Source organism: Panicum virgatum, chromosome 2N (assembly GCF_016808335.1).
Source record: "Panicum virgatum strain AP13 chromosome 2N, P.virgatum_v5, whole genome shotgun sequence".
NCBI classification, from domain to species: Eukaryota; Viridiplantae; Streptophyta; class Magnoliopsida; order Poales; family Poaceae; genus Panicum; species Panicum virgatum.
Window position 1 is genome coordinate 61,208,112 of NC_053146.1, and position 14,467 is coordinate 61,222,578.

The 14,467-nt window shown below is 48.0% G+C and overlaps 1 long non-coding RNA gene and 1 pseudogene across 1 annotated transcript; both read right to left on the minus strand.

Annotated features, from left to right (window-relative positions):
- Positions 1-52: 52 nt before the first annotated feature.
- LOC120661603 lies at positions 53-8,965 on the minus strand (annotated as a pseudogene).
- Positions 8,966-10,643: 1,678 nt separating this feature from the next.
- LOC120661604 lies at positions 10,644-11,353 on the minus strand. Its single transcript, XR_005669972.1, has 2 exons — positions 10,920-11,353; positions 10,644-10,806 (listed from the first exon to the last, which is right to left on the minus strand). It is a non-coding gene; the product is annotated as an uncharacterized LOC120661604 (long non-coding RNA).
- Positions 11,354-14,467: the final 3,114 nt, after the last annotated feature.

Sequence of the window (14,467 nt, forward strand, 5' to 3'; positions counted from 1 at the left end):
TTTTTTTTCTATTCCAGAGGAAATTGTAAAATGCATGAATTAAGAAAATAGGTGGAGAAACAAAAGCTCTATATGTATGCTATTGGCAACTGACAGTGATTGTCAGGATATAAAATGTTAATGCTCTCCAAATGAAAGAAGACCAACACACACCAATGGCCTTCTTCCGGACTGTGTTGCCTTCTAACTATGATACACACACACACACACTCAATTTAAAGGTTAATGCTATTTGAGACTCAGACCTACTGCAATTTCTGATCCTATCTGAATCATCTATGGACAGATTTGCCAACTACAACCATGCTGCCAATGTACAAAATCTACTGCCTACGGTGCCTCCCTGTGCTTTCTTGGTTAATTCACGGTTACCCAGACATCAACATATGAAGGTTGGTCCAGCTCCTTCCTCAGTGCAGCTGTGTACAATGGAGTCATTCTATTCTGTTTGTGAGAGGCAGGTTATGGGGTCATGTCTGATGATCCATCCATTAGGTGCCCCATGTTTCTGTCACATCAGGGTCAGAAGCGAACCAGTAGTCTGCATCAGCCTGCAAAAAGCAAGAAACGTCAAGGGCCGTTTAGTTCCCAAAATTTTTTGCCTCTTTTTTGGACATATGAATGGAGTATTAAATGTAGGTAAACGACAAAACTAATTGCACAGTTTGGATGTACACGACGAGACAAATCTTTTGAGCCTAATTAGTGCATGATTAGCCATAAGTGCTACAGTAACCCACATGTGCTAATGGTGCGGTCAAAGGCCTCAAAAGATTCGTCTCGCGGTTTCCAAGCGGGTTCTGAAAATTAGTTTTTAAATTAGTGTAAAAAAATCATTCCGACATCTGGTCAAACAATCAATTTGACAACCAAAAACTTTTATTTTGGGAACTAAAAGGTGCCTGATTCTTCAACAGGGAAGACTTGTTTGCTGGTGAGTTTTAGTAGGATTTCTCACATCAGCATCTGATGGAACAATTCTCAGAATGTCTGCCATGGTTTCATGCTTTCCGGATGCTGCTTTATTTGTGCATGCAGAATTGCTCTCTCCCTTCTTCGGTCACAATCCATCTGCTGCACAGCTTCATTTGGATCACAATCCATCGGCAGCACAGATTGATTTGGATCACAATCCATATGCTGCAAGGCTCGAGCACTTTCAGTTGCAGCAACAGGTTCTGAATTGTCCGGCGTGACCTGGTGGTATGGCTTAAATATATCCTGACGATCACTGGTGTGAAACTCCTGATGGTCGCTGGTGTGAAACCGTAAGGAAGTGGCTAACAGTTAGTATTTATCTTAACATCATGCAAACTTCTTGTGCACTTGTCCTCAAAAAGCCCCAAACCCAATACCTTCCGGTTTGAGAACGCGTGGCTCTTGCATGCTGACTTTCTGCCCACGGTGCTCCCTGCCTGGCATTGCGCTGTGCCTCCCCTCGACGCGGCAGGTGCCCTTGCTGCTTCTCTTAAGGCGGTGCGTCGCAAGGCAAAGGTTTGGTCCAGGGTAAAACGCTCCCCTCCCCAGCTCCACCACAACTGTCGCTTCCTGATTTATTTGCTTGACACTGCGGAAGAGTTCCGACGTTTGTCTGCAGGTGAACGACTGCTACGCCAACTCAGCCAAGACCGCCTTGCTCTGGCCCTCCGCGAGCAGGCTGCGATCTGGAAACAGCGGGGCAAAGTCCGCGCGATCAAAGAGAGTGACTGCAACACAAAGTTTTTCCATGCCAACGCTTGCCACCGGCTGCGACAAAACCAAATCAAGATGATCGAGGTAGACGGGCAACCGGTGACTGCCCACGATGCAAAAACTGCAGCTCTGACTTCACATTTTCAGCAGACCTTGGGTTCACCCGGCGACGCCTCGTGGTCTTTCAATGTGGAGGACCTGTATGCTGATTGTCCTCGTGTCTCGGAGATGGCGCTGATTGCGCCGTTCTGCAGCTCTGAAGCTCTCACCGCTGTTCGCGCCATGAACGCGCACAGCGCGCCGGGCCCGGATGGATTCGGTCCCAGTTTCTACAAAGCTGCATGGAACACAGTACAACCACAGCTCATGGCGTTCCTGGATGCCTTCTACAACTTGGAGGCAGAACTTGAGCGGGTCAATCGCTCTTACATCGTCCTCATCCCAAAGACAACAACCGCGGTGGCCGTGACTGCGTTCCGGCCGATCTGTCTTCAGAACTGTGATGTTAAGGTGGCGTCCAAGATCCTAACCAGCCGCTTGCAATGTGAACTGCAGAACCTCATCAGCCTGGAACAAACGGGCTTCCTGCAAGGGAGATCAATCTCCGAAACCTTCATCTATGCCATGGAGATTGTGCAGTGCTGCCACAAACAGAAGGTGCCGACACTCGTGCTCAAGCTTGATTTCGCCAAAGCCTTCGACACGGTCATCTGGGACAGCCTGCAAACAATTATGCGCGCGCGCGGTTTCCCTGACCGTTGCTGCGCCTGGATCAACAGCCTGCTCAGCTCGTCACGGAGCGCCGTGCTGGTCAATGGAACTCCGGGGCCGTGGTTTACCTGCAGAAAAGGTCTACACCAAGGAGACCCGCTGTCCCCCTACCTGTTTCTGCTTGTCGCCGATGTGCTCCAACAAATGATTCAGAAAGACCCCGTGATCAAACATCCCATCTCCTCCAACCAGCCGTGCCCGGTGCTCCAATATGCAGACGACACTCTAATCCTGGTGAGCGCATATGCAGCATCTGTGCAACGCCTGAAAGACCTCCTCGACGCTTTTGCACTTGCGACTGGCCTGCACATCAATTTTCATAAGAGCACCGTGGTACCAATGCATGTCGAGAGCTCAATCCTTCAGCAATGCATCTCCATCTTGGGCAGCCGACAAGAGCAATTCCCTCAATCATACCTTGGCCTCCCCTTGTCACATGAGAAACTGAAGCAGGCTTCATTTACTCCAATGATCAGCAAAGCCGACAAATACTTGTCAGGGTGGAAGGCCTCCCTGCTGAACACAATGGGGCGCGCAGTTCTTGCGGATTCTGTGCTTGGCAACCTGCTCGTTTATGCAATGGGGGCGCTTAGACTGCCAAAAGGGACACTTGCAGCATTAGAAGGGAAACATAGAACTTTTGTTTGGACAGGCTCTGAACATGCCAGCGGTGCGCACTGCCTTGTTGCGTGGGAACAGGTGTGTGTGCCAAAGGAACTTGGAGGGCTAGGCCTGAAAAACCTGAGTGTTCAAAACCAGTGTTTGCTACTCAAGCTGATCCACAGACTGCACCACCCCGGTGCTTCCTCCTGGGCGCGATGGGCGCGACAGCATGTCTGCCTTGCGTCGCTCGACGGTGAAGTTCAGGGCAATCACTGGGACACGCTAAGGGAGCTCCTTCCTCTGTACCGAGTCATCACAACTGTTCGGGTGCACAATGGCCGATCCACATCCTTCTGGGATGACTCATGGCTGGGGGACGAACCGCTGTCTGAAATTCACCCTGCACTACACAGCCACGCAACCAAGCCACATGCCACGGTCGCAGAAGTGCTGCAGCTTGGGATCGACCAATTCCTCCAGTCCAGAAGAACAAGAGCCGCTACAGCTGACTACACTGCCTTGGCCCCGCTCCTCGCCACTGTGCTACCTGGCAGCAGCAAGGATGAGAGGGTCTGCAATCCAGAAGCCCGACGGGAGCTTGAACACTTCGTCGCTGTACAAGGCGCTCATGGCTGCCCACACTCCATCCTGTGAGTTCGCTAGCTTCGTTTGGAAGAACCGGGCACCGCCCAGAGTCCAGTTCTTCGTGTGGCTACTCATGCAACGACGCATCCAGAGCCGGAGCAACCTCCTCAAGAAGTCTATCATCACGGATGACACTTGCGAGCTGTGCAAAGATCACCCTGAGACAGTGGACCATATCGTCTTCCACTGCCCAGTAGCGGCGGCCTTCTGGCGACAAGTTGGTTTCGAGCTAAATGCACATGCAACCGTCGAAGCACTACAATCTCTCACAGCATCAAGCCCCGCCCCGAATCCCCACGGGTCGGTTTTCCTCTTCCTATGCTGCTGGAACATCTGGAAGCACCGCAACCGGGTTGTGTTCGACGGCGCCGAGCCTTGCCTACAACGACTCTTGCGCAACTGCAACGAAGATGCGCGCCTCTGGGCATGGCGCCTGCCTAGGGCGGACGCTGGAGTAATCGAGTCCTGGTGTAACCTGTTTTCCCCCATGTAACAAACTGTAACAGATTTCACCCCCCCCCCCCCCCCATACCCCCATTTCTATTGTACAATCTGACTCATGAGTCAAATGAATGAAATATGAAAATCAGGTGGGGAAACTTTCCCTCCCGTTTGGCTGTCGAAAAACATCATGCCTACAATTAAATTTCTAATCAGGACTTACCTTATCAAGTAACAATCAATGGGGCCCATTGAACTTCTCAAGACCATCTGGTAATGCATCTCTGATAACTTCAGATTTCCAAACAAGTAAATATCCTGGTAAAGAAATAAGTGTTAGAAACCACAAAGATCTATCACCTACAAGTCTACACAACATGGCAAACGGTTTATCAAGACCGTACCACATTAGGGTCTGGAACTTCAATACAGGTTCCACGGGGAGCATTTATGGCTATAAAAGTGGATTCCTGCAGTAAACACTAACGTGTTACATGTCTCGCAAAAAAAAAGGTAACTTGTTACATAGCTTTATAGTTTGCAAGAAGAGACAAATATAAGGTCTGAGGAGTTCTCACCTTAAAACAAGGAATCTTTTTTATATCATCCTTCAAAACATACAGATACCTAATCAGACAGACAGATGGACTCAGATTACTATAGCAACACTACAACAAATGGAGACACAAGGGTTGAGAATATCACCTTCTATTGTCCTCATCTAGTGCGAGGGCTTCTAGCTTCTCTTGTGTTTCCCTGCATACAAGTAGCTCCTAATAAAAAGAGAGGAAGGGGAAAAGGAGTCTGGAAGGTAAATTTGTAATCATTATTTCTTTTACTTTGATGGAAAAAATTTACCTTATTTCATTATCCAACCTGTCATCTTCCTCGTTAAGATATTCAAGTTCTTCCTACAGATTATACGAACAGTTATACATAATTAGATGAAAGTTCATGTAAATTGAGATGATGCCAATGTTCAAATCTGCGGACATGCAAACAATAAGGTCTGTTAACTTGTAAAGCATTGCCAATACTCTGAACTTCTTTTTATTAGAATTGCTAATGCTCTCAAAAGAGAATATATTTACAGACTCAAATGAGTAATTTGCATACACGAATTTGTGCTATACTTGCTTATTCATTTATTTAGGATGCATACGCTATTCAAATATTGAGATGAGGTAACATTCATCACTTGATCTGTCTTTCTATATGAGCTCTTTTATGGTAGACCAAACCGAACTGTTTCCTCGTACCTCTTAGGCGGTAACACAAAAACTAAATCCTGGCCAAGTGGCCACTCATTTTAGGAGAACAATTTAAAAATAATTATACTCCGGATTAAAGATGCATACCACCATGCATGTATATGCACGCAGCCAGCCCACTGATCCAGAGCTTTCCATAGTCTCCACGGTTACTATTTATTCGTCGCTAATAAGCACGGCATGTTTGTTTTAAAATTTGGAAATAATCTCGCGGACAGACCAGGGCCCATCCTTGAACGAATCTCAAGGAAAATGCTTCACATACGACTCATTTGTATGTGAGCATGTTACGACTTGAGATCTGATGATTTAAAAACCAAATGAATCACAATCAAAGTGAATTAATACATCAGATCTCCGAGTGAAACTTTGAATGGTTCATCAAAGGTGAACCATTTGCTAAATATTAGGGATTTTTCAGGCTCTTGGGCATAGTTAACAACTTCTATTTATTCTGTGACCACCATGTAATTCTCAAAGTTAAAAAAGATTGACTTTTAGCAAACCTAGAAATCCTCACACTTGGAAAAGGAGATAATAATAATTAAGCAACCATATAATTCTTCAAAGTTAGGGATCTATATCTTAACTGAGCATAGCAAAGAAGGGCTCTAAGAAATTTAGTTGTAACTTACTTTTGATTCATGACTTGATTTTTCATTTATGAGAATTTCGGATTTGTAAACAGCACAAACATAAAAAAAAGTGTGAAACACCATATCCCTCAATTAGTTAAATGATTGAAATACAAAAACAATCAGGGAGCCAATATATGCAGAGATAGAGATGACAGATCATGTAAACAGGTAGCATAGTGTACCTTCAATGCAGAAATTTGACGTTCTTTCTCCTAGGCTTCCATATGTCAAATCCCCTTTGGATATATTTATTTCATGAGTAAAAATCTAAAGTACCTGAAACACTTTTAAAACAGAGGCAGGTGGACTCACTTCCAGCGAATCATATTCTTAAGTGTCTTTTCAATTAAAATCAACACCTTCTAGAACATTTGTTATATCATATATCCTCCTCTTCTGCACCTGCAGTTAAGAAAAATGCAAAACATTAAAAAAACTTCACCCCAAAATAAAGAACTAAGATGAGGCATCTGAGAGTGCAAACCCGTGTACTTTCTGTCATACAATAAACCGGACCTCCAACATCTCAGCTTCTTTGTTTAAATCAATGGTTCCATCTTCTGCTCCTTCAAGCAGGCTGACGAACTTCTTTGTCAGCAGACCTGGCAACAAACTAATAATAAACAAACAAGTGCATCATCTTAATTTCTAGGGGAATCTGACGAAAACTTACTTAGTGAGCTGTCGTAGCGGCAGTGGTTTGACAAATATGAAGGCCCAGGATCTCCTTGACGAAAATTTGAGCTTGACAGTTAAAAGTAAAGCAATAATAAATGGGCATCAAGTAAACTTATCTGTTGTGAAATGACAAAATGGGTCTTCTATGATCAAATTAGCATGTAATGTAATGTGAATAAAGAAACTAGCAACAGCACACCTTCCATATTTCCACCATTTGAAGCGTCCATGGTTTGTTTAGAAGCCTTTAAATTTTTTGCTCGCTTGGAAATCTTCACTGGTGCAGTAGTGCTCGCCTTATCATGTCCTTCTGCAGTCTCCTCCTTGACTTTAACTAGCGATATTTCCCTTCCATTGTTTTCGTCATTGGACTATAATGTAGCAAACATGTACAGGAAGATATTGTCAGCGGACAAATTACATTAAGTTTTAAGTACATGCTAATATGATGCACCCAACGATCTAAGAACATGGGGTTACTCCTGAGGATCAATAATTACATCCATGAATGAGGAATTGGGACACTACGCGAAAGAAAATTAAAACAAGAAAAATGAAGCAAGCCAATTTCTCCAAGTATGAAGCCCATATTACAAAGAGTGGCAACCATAGTAGACTAAGCAGATTAAGTACGACAATAGTTGGTTGCAAGAAGTTGCAAATTATGGTTTTTGGTGAGTCTGTCTAGTATCAAGACAAACCCAAAATGCCAAGTAGTAAATGCCTCAAGTCTGTCAGCCTTAAATATGTATGCAGCAAATGATCCAAACTTTAACAAATACAGCTGCCATTCTAATTATAGATGTTGATATTCAATATGTGCAATCAACCCCATAAAAACTTATACAGATCTTGCAAACTATAGATGTGAGACGACTAGTATCAGGACGATCTCACAATGCCAAGTAGCAATTGTCTTAAACCCACAGCCCTAGATACGTACGCAGGAAATGGAATAATCCATCCGATCATTCAAAAAACAAATGCTCCATCCTTAAAAGAGAAGAGATGCTACTTTTAAACATGAGCAGTGAAACCAAAAGAATATCAACAACCAACATACACGAAGATGTAAGAATTAAACCCGTGAAAATAGTACTATTGGTGGACTTGTCATGGGATATGTTTGCACATCATAATATTGATTGACATCTTTTAGACTTTTACTAAGAAATAGTCATAGAAAGTAATGGCCAAAAAATGAGTGCTGTAGAGACTGTGTTGAGGTCCGGAACGCAATGTAAGAAAGATGTAGGAAGTGACATAGTGAAGTCAGGTAGGTACTCAGGTGCAGGTTGGCTTGAACATGGCAGGCAAGAACCTAACAGAGCATGATCCGACAGAAGCTTCTTGCCCCCATTAACATCCATAATTCCATATGCATAGACGACGACTACTGGTCGGCAGATTACATACATTGATGTTATTCCTGAAGCTGAGACTGCATGCATCATCACCGAAATACAAGCTCGTGCAACTAACGTAAATCCATCATGGAGCAAACCTAAAGTTTCATTCAACTTGATAATCGAGCTGATGCTCCCTATTCATAGATACCGAGTCCCGACATTCCATATCCATACACTGGTAATCGTTGAACGACAATCGAATGAAGCCGATGAGTTCGACTGATCGACCACTGCACTCGAAATTCACTACCTAAATGAGGTATATCGGCTAAACTAGAACCGATCAGGCTAGGCTAGGTTTACAAATCCATGCTCAGAAGCAACTGGTCGGGCATGGCGACTGAAGATTACAATCCTATAACCCACACGGAATTATCAAAACAGACCATAACAAAACTGAGTTAGTAATTGACACAGCGCCGAAAAAAGTGGGGGCGCAAAGAAAGGAAACCCGCGAAGCCTCATTGACTCACCGGTGGCGTGGCCCTCTGCTGCAGCATCGCGTCAGCTGCGGAAGGCGGTAGGGGCAGCCGAGGCGGCCGCATCGCACTCGCACCAGCCGCAGGTGGCGGCGGCTGCTGGTTGCTGGCGGCGGGGGCTGGAGGTGGAGGTGGAGCCTGAGCGGCGGCGGGGGGAGCGGGAGCGGGAGCGGGAGGAGGAGGCATCGGGGGCTTGTGGGTGGCGCGGGGACCGGGGCCTCGGGACGTGGAGATGGGGATGGGCGCCGGGGAGCGGAAGAAGTGGACCTTGGGGTGGGGAGGAGCTGGGCCGGGCAGCAGCGGCGGCATGGGGCGGCGGCGGCGGGGGGGGGGGGAGAGGGGAGCCTGGAGGAGGCGCCGCCGTCCATGGTGGAGAAGGCGCGCGCGCGCGCGGGCGGGCGGAGTCGGGTTTGATTGGCGGGTTGGTGGTGGAAAGGGGAGCGGGAGGAAGCGGGAAGCGGTAGGGAAGGCGGGCGGGGAAGCTTGCAAGGGAGGGGGAAAAAAAACACAACTCGACTCCCAACAACATTATTCCTTTTCCTTAAAAAAACAACATTATTCCTTTCGTTTTCTCTCTCTTCTCCTCGCGTTTTCCATGTGCTTGCTGCTTGCTGCTTGCTGGGGTTTTCTTGTTTGTGTTGATTGATTTTTGGTATCCATTATTTTAGGCTTATAATTCGAGTGCGAAAATTGGGTTGTGCGGTAGTGTGCCAGATTCGAAATAACGGTCGATCGCTTGGATATATTAGTAGTAGAATTTTTGAAATTAGGATCTCGCGCTTCGGTAACGGTAGGAAGGGATTACAAAACTGGTATAGTAGCGGTTTCAAAAACCGTTAGAAACCGCTCGAGAAACCGAGAACAAGCGAAATATAACCGCGTAAGTAACGCATGGGCATCCGAAAGATAGGAACAAGCGAAAACAACAAACGATCAGATAAACCAGAACAGGCGCTCGAGATATATAATTCCGCTACAGAGCCAGTGTTTGGAACGCAAGAAGTCTCTCATTTACTATATTTTTTGTGAAATTAAAATTGAATAATCTTATTGTCGGAGAGAACCGTGGCTCCAATGAACGATCCGGCTATCTCAGAACTTCAGCAGCTGTTGGTGCGGCGGATGGCTTCTTCAGCAGCCCAAACAAGAAAAGCAATGGCTACAGTAGGCTGCAGCCACCACCATCCGCTGCAGTCATGCGCTCGGTTCATTTGGCTTGTCAGACAACCAACTAACAGTACTGTTCTCTCATACTAAATCAGCACCAACTACCAATCAATCAAAAATACTGTTCTCTCATAATAAATCAGCATCAGTCACTAGTCAGTCAAACGAACACAGCAATGATAGTACTAGTACGAAACAGAACTTGAGCTGTTGGTGCGGGATGGCTTCTTCAGCAGCCCAAAACGCGGATGAAGCAAACCATGTGATACGATGCTCGACGCTGGCGATCTGACTGCACAAGCACGCGCGGTGTAGCCTGGCCTCAACTCAATCGTCTGCACACGTCCACGCGACCTAAGACACTGACGCCTGGGCCCGCTCCACCCCTCCCCCGGATTCGTTCTTTCTCTACCACACCACGCGGGGCCGCGCAAAAGCATGCACATCAGCTGGGGAGAGGAGGACGGACGCGGCGGGAAGCGAGACGCGTGGTGGCTTCACTGACACCTCGCACTACAACATGACTGAAGATACGAGGCATTTTAAAATGCCTTCAAAAATGGCAAAAATGCCTCCATAGATTATTTAAGATATTTTTGGAAATGCTGCTGAAAACATGGACGCAAAAGGTCTTTGGTGGCATATTTCAAAACACCTTTAAAAATCCAAGATAAAGGCATTTTCGGAATGCCTGAACTACGCTCAGAGGCATTCTCCAAGGTGCCTTCGAAGCTTCTTAGGGCACTTTTCAGAATGCCCTCAAATACTGATGGAGGCATTTCTATAAATGCCTTCAAAACATAGTCACCAAATTAAATGTGACCTTCCTGGCAATACCAAATCACACAATTGCATTTGAAAATGAACCAACAAGATCATATATTCCCATCTGTTATTTTCAATCACTTAACATTTCATATGTTCCCAGTTTAGTATCCATATCTGTAACTAGTTACCTAAGTGCTCTCATCCAACTCTTGTTCATGATGGCTGCAACGATGTGTAGGTCTAACTATAACAATTAATTTAATAAACGGATTCAAACAGATCAATTTCAGTACACCAAAATCAGACAGATCATCTCAACTGAGGATTCAAAGTGTATGAGTGGCCATGAAAATTTACCTCGACCTCGTGTGTAGCTGATGCAGTTTGCTTGGGGCTGTAGGGGATTAGCGAGGAGCGATTGAGAGGGGTCTTGGCGACGGAATCAGCGCTCAGTCTGCAGCAGAGAATGGGCCTAGTGGGGGAGCGCTTGAGGTCTCGATTCGGCCGGGCTCGAGGAGGTGCTCGTGGAAGGAAACGTCGAATGGCGGTCGGAGTTGGTCGGAAGCGACTATGGGGCGGCGATCTGCTCGGCTCGACCCGAGCTGGAGGAGGAAGATGTGCACCGGCGGCAATCGGCGGCGAAGGTGCGGTGGTCGGTGGAGGAGGAGCTCCGCATCGGCGAGCTCACAAGCCCTCGCGTCGGCGAGCTCGCAAGCCCTTGCGGCGGCGCCTCCTCAGGTCATGGTGTTTGCGTATCTGAATTGGGGATCGATTCAATTAGAGGATAAGGCAATGTGGTGGAGGTTTGCAGATATCAAGTAAATGATAGGGCCTTTTAGACTGACCACAGCGGATCGAGTAAATGGACGAGTAAAGGACGGAAACATACTGTAGCAAGCACTGTAGACAGAGTGGGAGGTGGGGTAGGGAATAGGGATGGGGGAGAGGATGCTCGATCCACTGTGGTCAGTCTTATGCATATATGACAAGGATACGAAGGCATTTTTAAAGAAAATGCCTCTGTTATTAGCAGGCGTTTTTATGTATTTAGGCGTATTTCAGTTTTGCCTCCATACGCAACGTTTTCAGTGGCCTTTTTGGAGAAATGCCTTTATGCAATAAGTAACTAAGGCATTTTAAGAAAATGTCTTTCGGACTTACTCACTCGATCACCGGCTTTAAGAGGATTCCCCCACTTAAGAATAAAGGGGTGAGAAAATGCCTTCAAATCACGATTGTATACTAGTGTCGTCCCACCTTACGGGTCCCGTGTCAGGGCACCCGCAACGAGAGCACACTCTCTATAATACAATCCACATCACATATAGAGAGCACAGTAGACTAGTCTCCCAACAAGCTTGGGATAACATTTATTTCTAATTTTAGTGGGCTCCGCATGTCATAACTTTTTAATCCCATTCTTCCCCAAGCATTCCACGGCCGGTGACCCGGCGGCCGGGCCCCTCCCTCCTCCTCTCGCCGCGCGCCGTGGCCTCCTCCCCGCCTCGCGCCGGCGGCGACGCCCCGCCCTCCTCCAACTCGCCGTGCGCCGCGGCCGCGGCCGCCTCCTCATCAAGAATCGACGGTCGCGCTCCGCCTTCTTTCCCTCGCCGTGCGCCGTGGCTGCCTCCTCGTCGAGCATCAACGGCCGAGCTCCGCTCTCCTCCTCTTGCGTGTGCCTTGCTCCAACCCAGTTGCGGGCCTGCTCCGCCCAGGCGGCGTCGCCCCGCGGCCGCGGCCCAGCTCTGCCCCGGCAACGTCGCCCTACGGCGGCAGCCATGATTCACCGGTTCACCCATGTCTCGCCGCGCGGCGCTCTTCTCCGATCTCGCCGCACCGCCGGGCGACGGGCGAGCTCCGCCCTGCACGCCTCGCCTGACCCAGCCGCCTGCCGCGCCACACGGTGCTGCGGGGGCCGCGCCCAGCGCCGGCTCATTCACGGACCACGGCGGAGGCTGCAGCTCAGCGGCCGCGCCCCGCCATGACTCATCGTGGCTCACCTGCCGCCACTTCTGCCCGTGACGAGGTGGAAGGAGGCGGAAGAAGCAGACCAACAACAGCAGCTCGTCCTCCGACGGCGAGTACGAGGAGGACCTCTGAGCGCTTGCGGCGGCTCACCCGCGGCGCAGCCGAGTTCCGCGACATGCCGTCGCCCGTGCTCTTCGCTCCAGTGATGGTCAGACCTCTGAGCGAGCCCCCGCGCGCTGCCGCCGTCCCGCGGAGCTTCTCCTTGCCCTCTCGAGTAACCGCGCTGCTCCGAGCCACCTTCCCGCAGCACCTGCCCCGGCAGACACATCACACGCCTCGCATGAGCGGTCATGCCGGCCTCGCTCGCTGCCGGCGGCCGGCCGAGCTCGCCGCCTTGCCTCCCAGCGCTTGACAACCGCGCTGGTTACAGCGCTCCCAGCCTCCCACGTCCCACCTCGTCTCGTCTCGTCCACATCCAAATGTTGGGCCCACTCCACTTTGGGACGCGAGCTAGCAGCTCTCGCCAGCCGTAGCGACACTCCGTTCTCTCTCCTCAATTCTCTTTCCTACGTGGTGTAGAGGGCTTATCGGCACCACTGCGGCTGCCCTCCCCAAGAGGTATGCCACGCGGCGCTCGCGGGAGGAGGGAAGAACGCAGGAACACGCGCTTTCTCCGCCTTTTTGCAAACGAGTTCGGACTTGGGGGCCCAACAGGGCGACGACTATTATGAACGCGGCGCCGGCGCGCGCCAACTCACGTGCGGCATGTCCTGCGGCACGCGTGCTCTTGTCGTTGTGCCTTGTGCAGTTGTGCGGTTCGGTCGTGCCCTGTGCCCTGTGTCCTCATGGCGTATCAGTAGTGTACCATCTTCGTACAGTACTATCAGTGTATCTCGAACAAAGAATGAGCTGCCCATTGTTGCTTCTGAATTATTGGTGAATTAGTAGCAAGTAGGTGTAGTCTCCAATCCCCTGGTTGCGAGGCTGATCACTCAGCTAGACAGACAATCAACGTAAGGCTGTGTTTAGTTCGCGAAAAAGTTTGGATTCTAGATACTGCAGTATTTTTGTTGTTATTTGGTAATTAATGTCCAATTATGGACTAATTAGGTTTAAAAATTCGTGTTTCGTGCCAATCAGTTGAACTGTGTAATTAGTTATTTTTTCAATTCTATTTAATACTCCATCCATGTGTTCGAAGATTCGATGCGATGGGTACTGTAGAAAAAAGTTTGGAAACTAAACAGGACCTAACGACGGTACCTAGCCTAGCCTAACTTTTCTAAATAGGGGTTGAAACCTTTTCTTTCGATATTGCTGTGTTCGCTTGACTTGTCAGCTAACCCGCCAATAGTATGTTCTCTCGTACTAAATCAGCACCAGGCATCAGCTACCAGACATTCAGCAGTATTGTTCTCTCATAACAAATTAGCACCGGCCAAGCCTTTGAGTCCAGAAGCTGTACGTCCTGGTGTTGCCTGCAGTTGCGATTGGCCAACCATAGTTCCAGAGGTACAGTATTGCCGTATTGGCATAACCGTACTCATTCTTGTACTGCCCAGCCGGTCATACGCTTGACCATAACACAAGCAACAGTAAAAGAGTACTTTATACTATCGTGGTAATAAACCGAGGTGATTCCATGCCGAAGCGTTGTTTACCGCGAAGCACGCTTGCATGTGCCGTTTGACCTGTGCACGCTAGCATTGGATCACCGAGGACTAAACTTTAATACAAACTAAATTTTAGTAAACTAAACATGAGGAGGTGATTAGATTTTTGTTGACGTCTGTTTGTATCCATGGACTAAACTTTAGGTATGAAACATATAGAAATATAGAAATATCATTTTTCCCTTCGATTTGCTGCTTTTATGCTTGCATACGCGTAGTGAGGAGTAGTTTGGTATTTTCACAGTTTGCTGATTAGTTTAACTC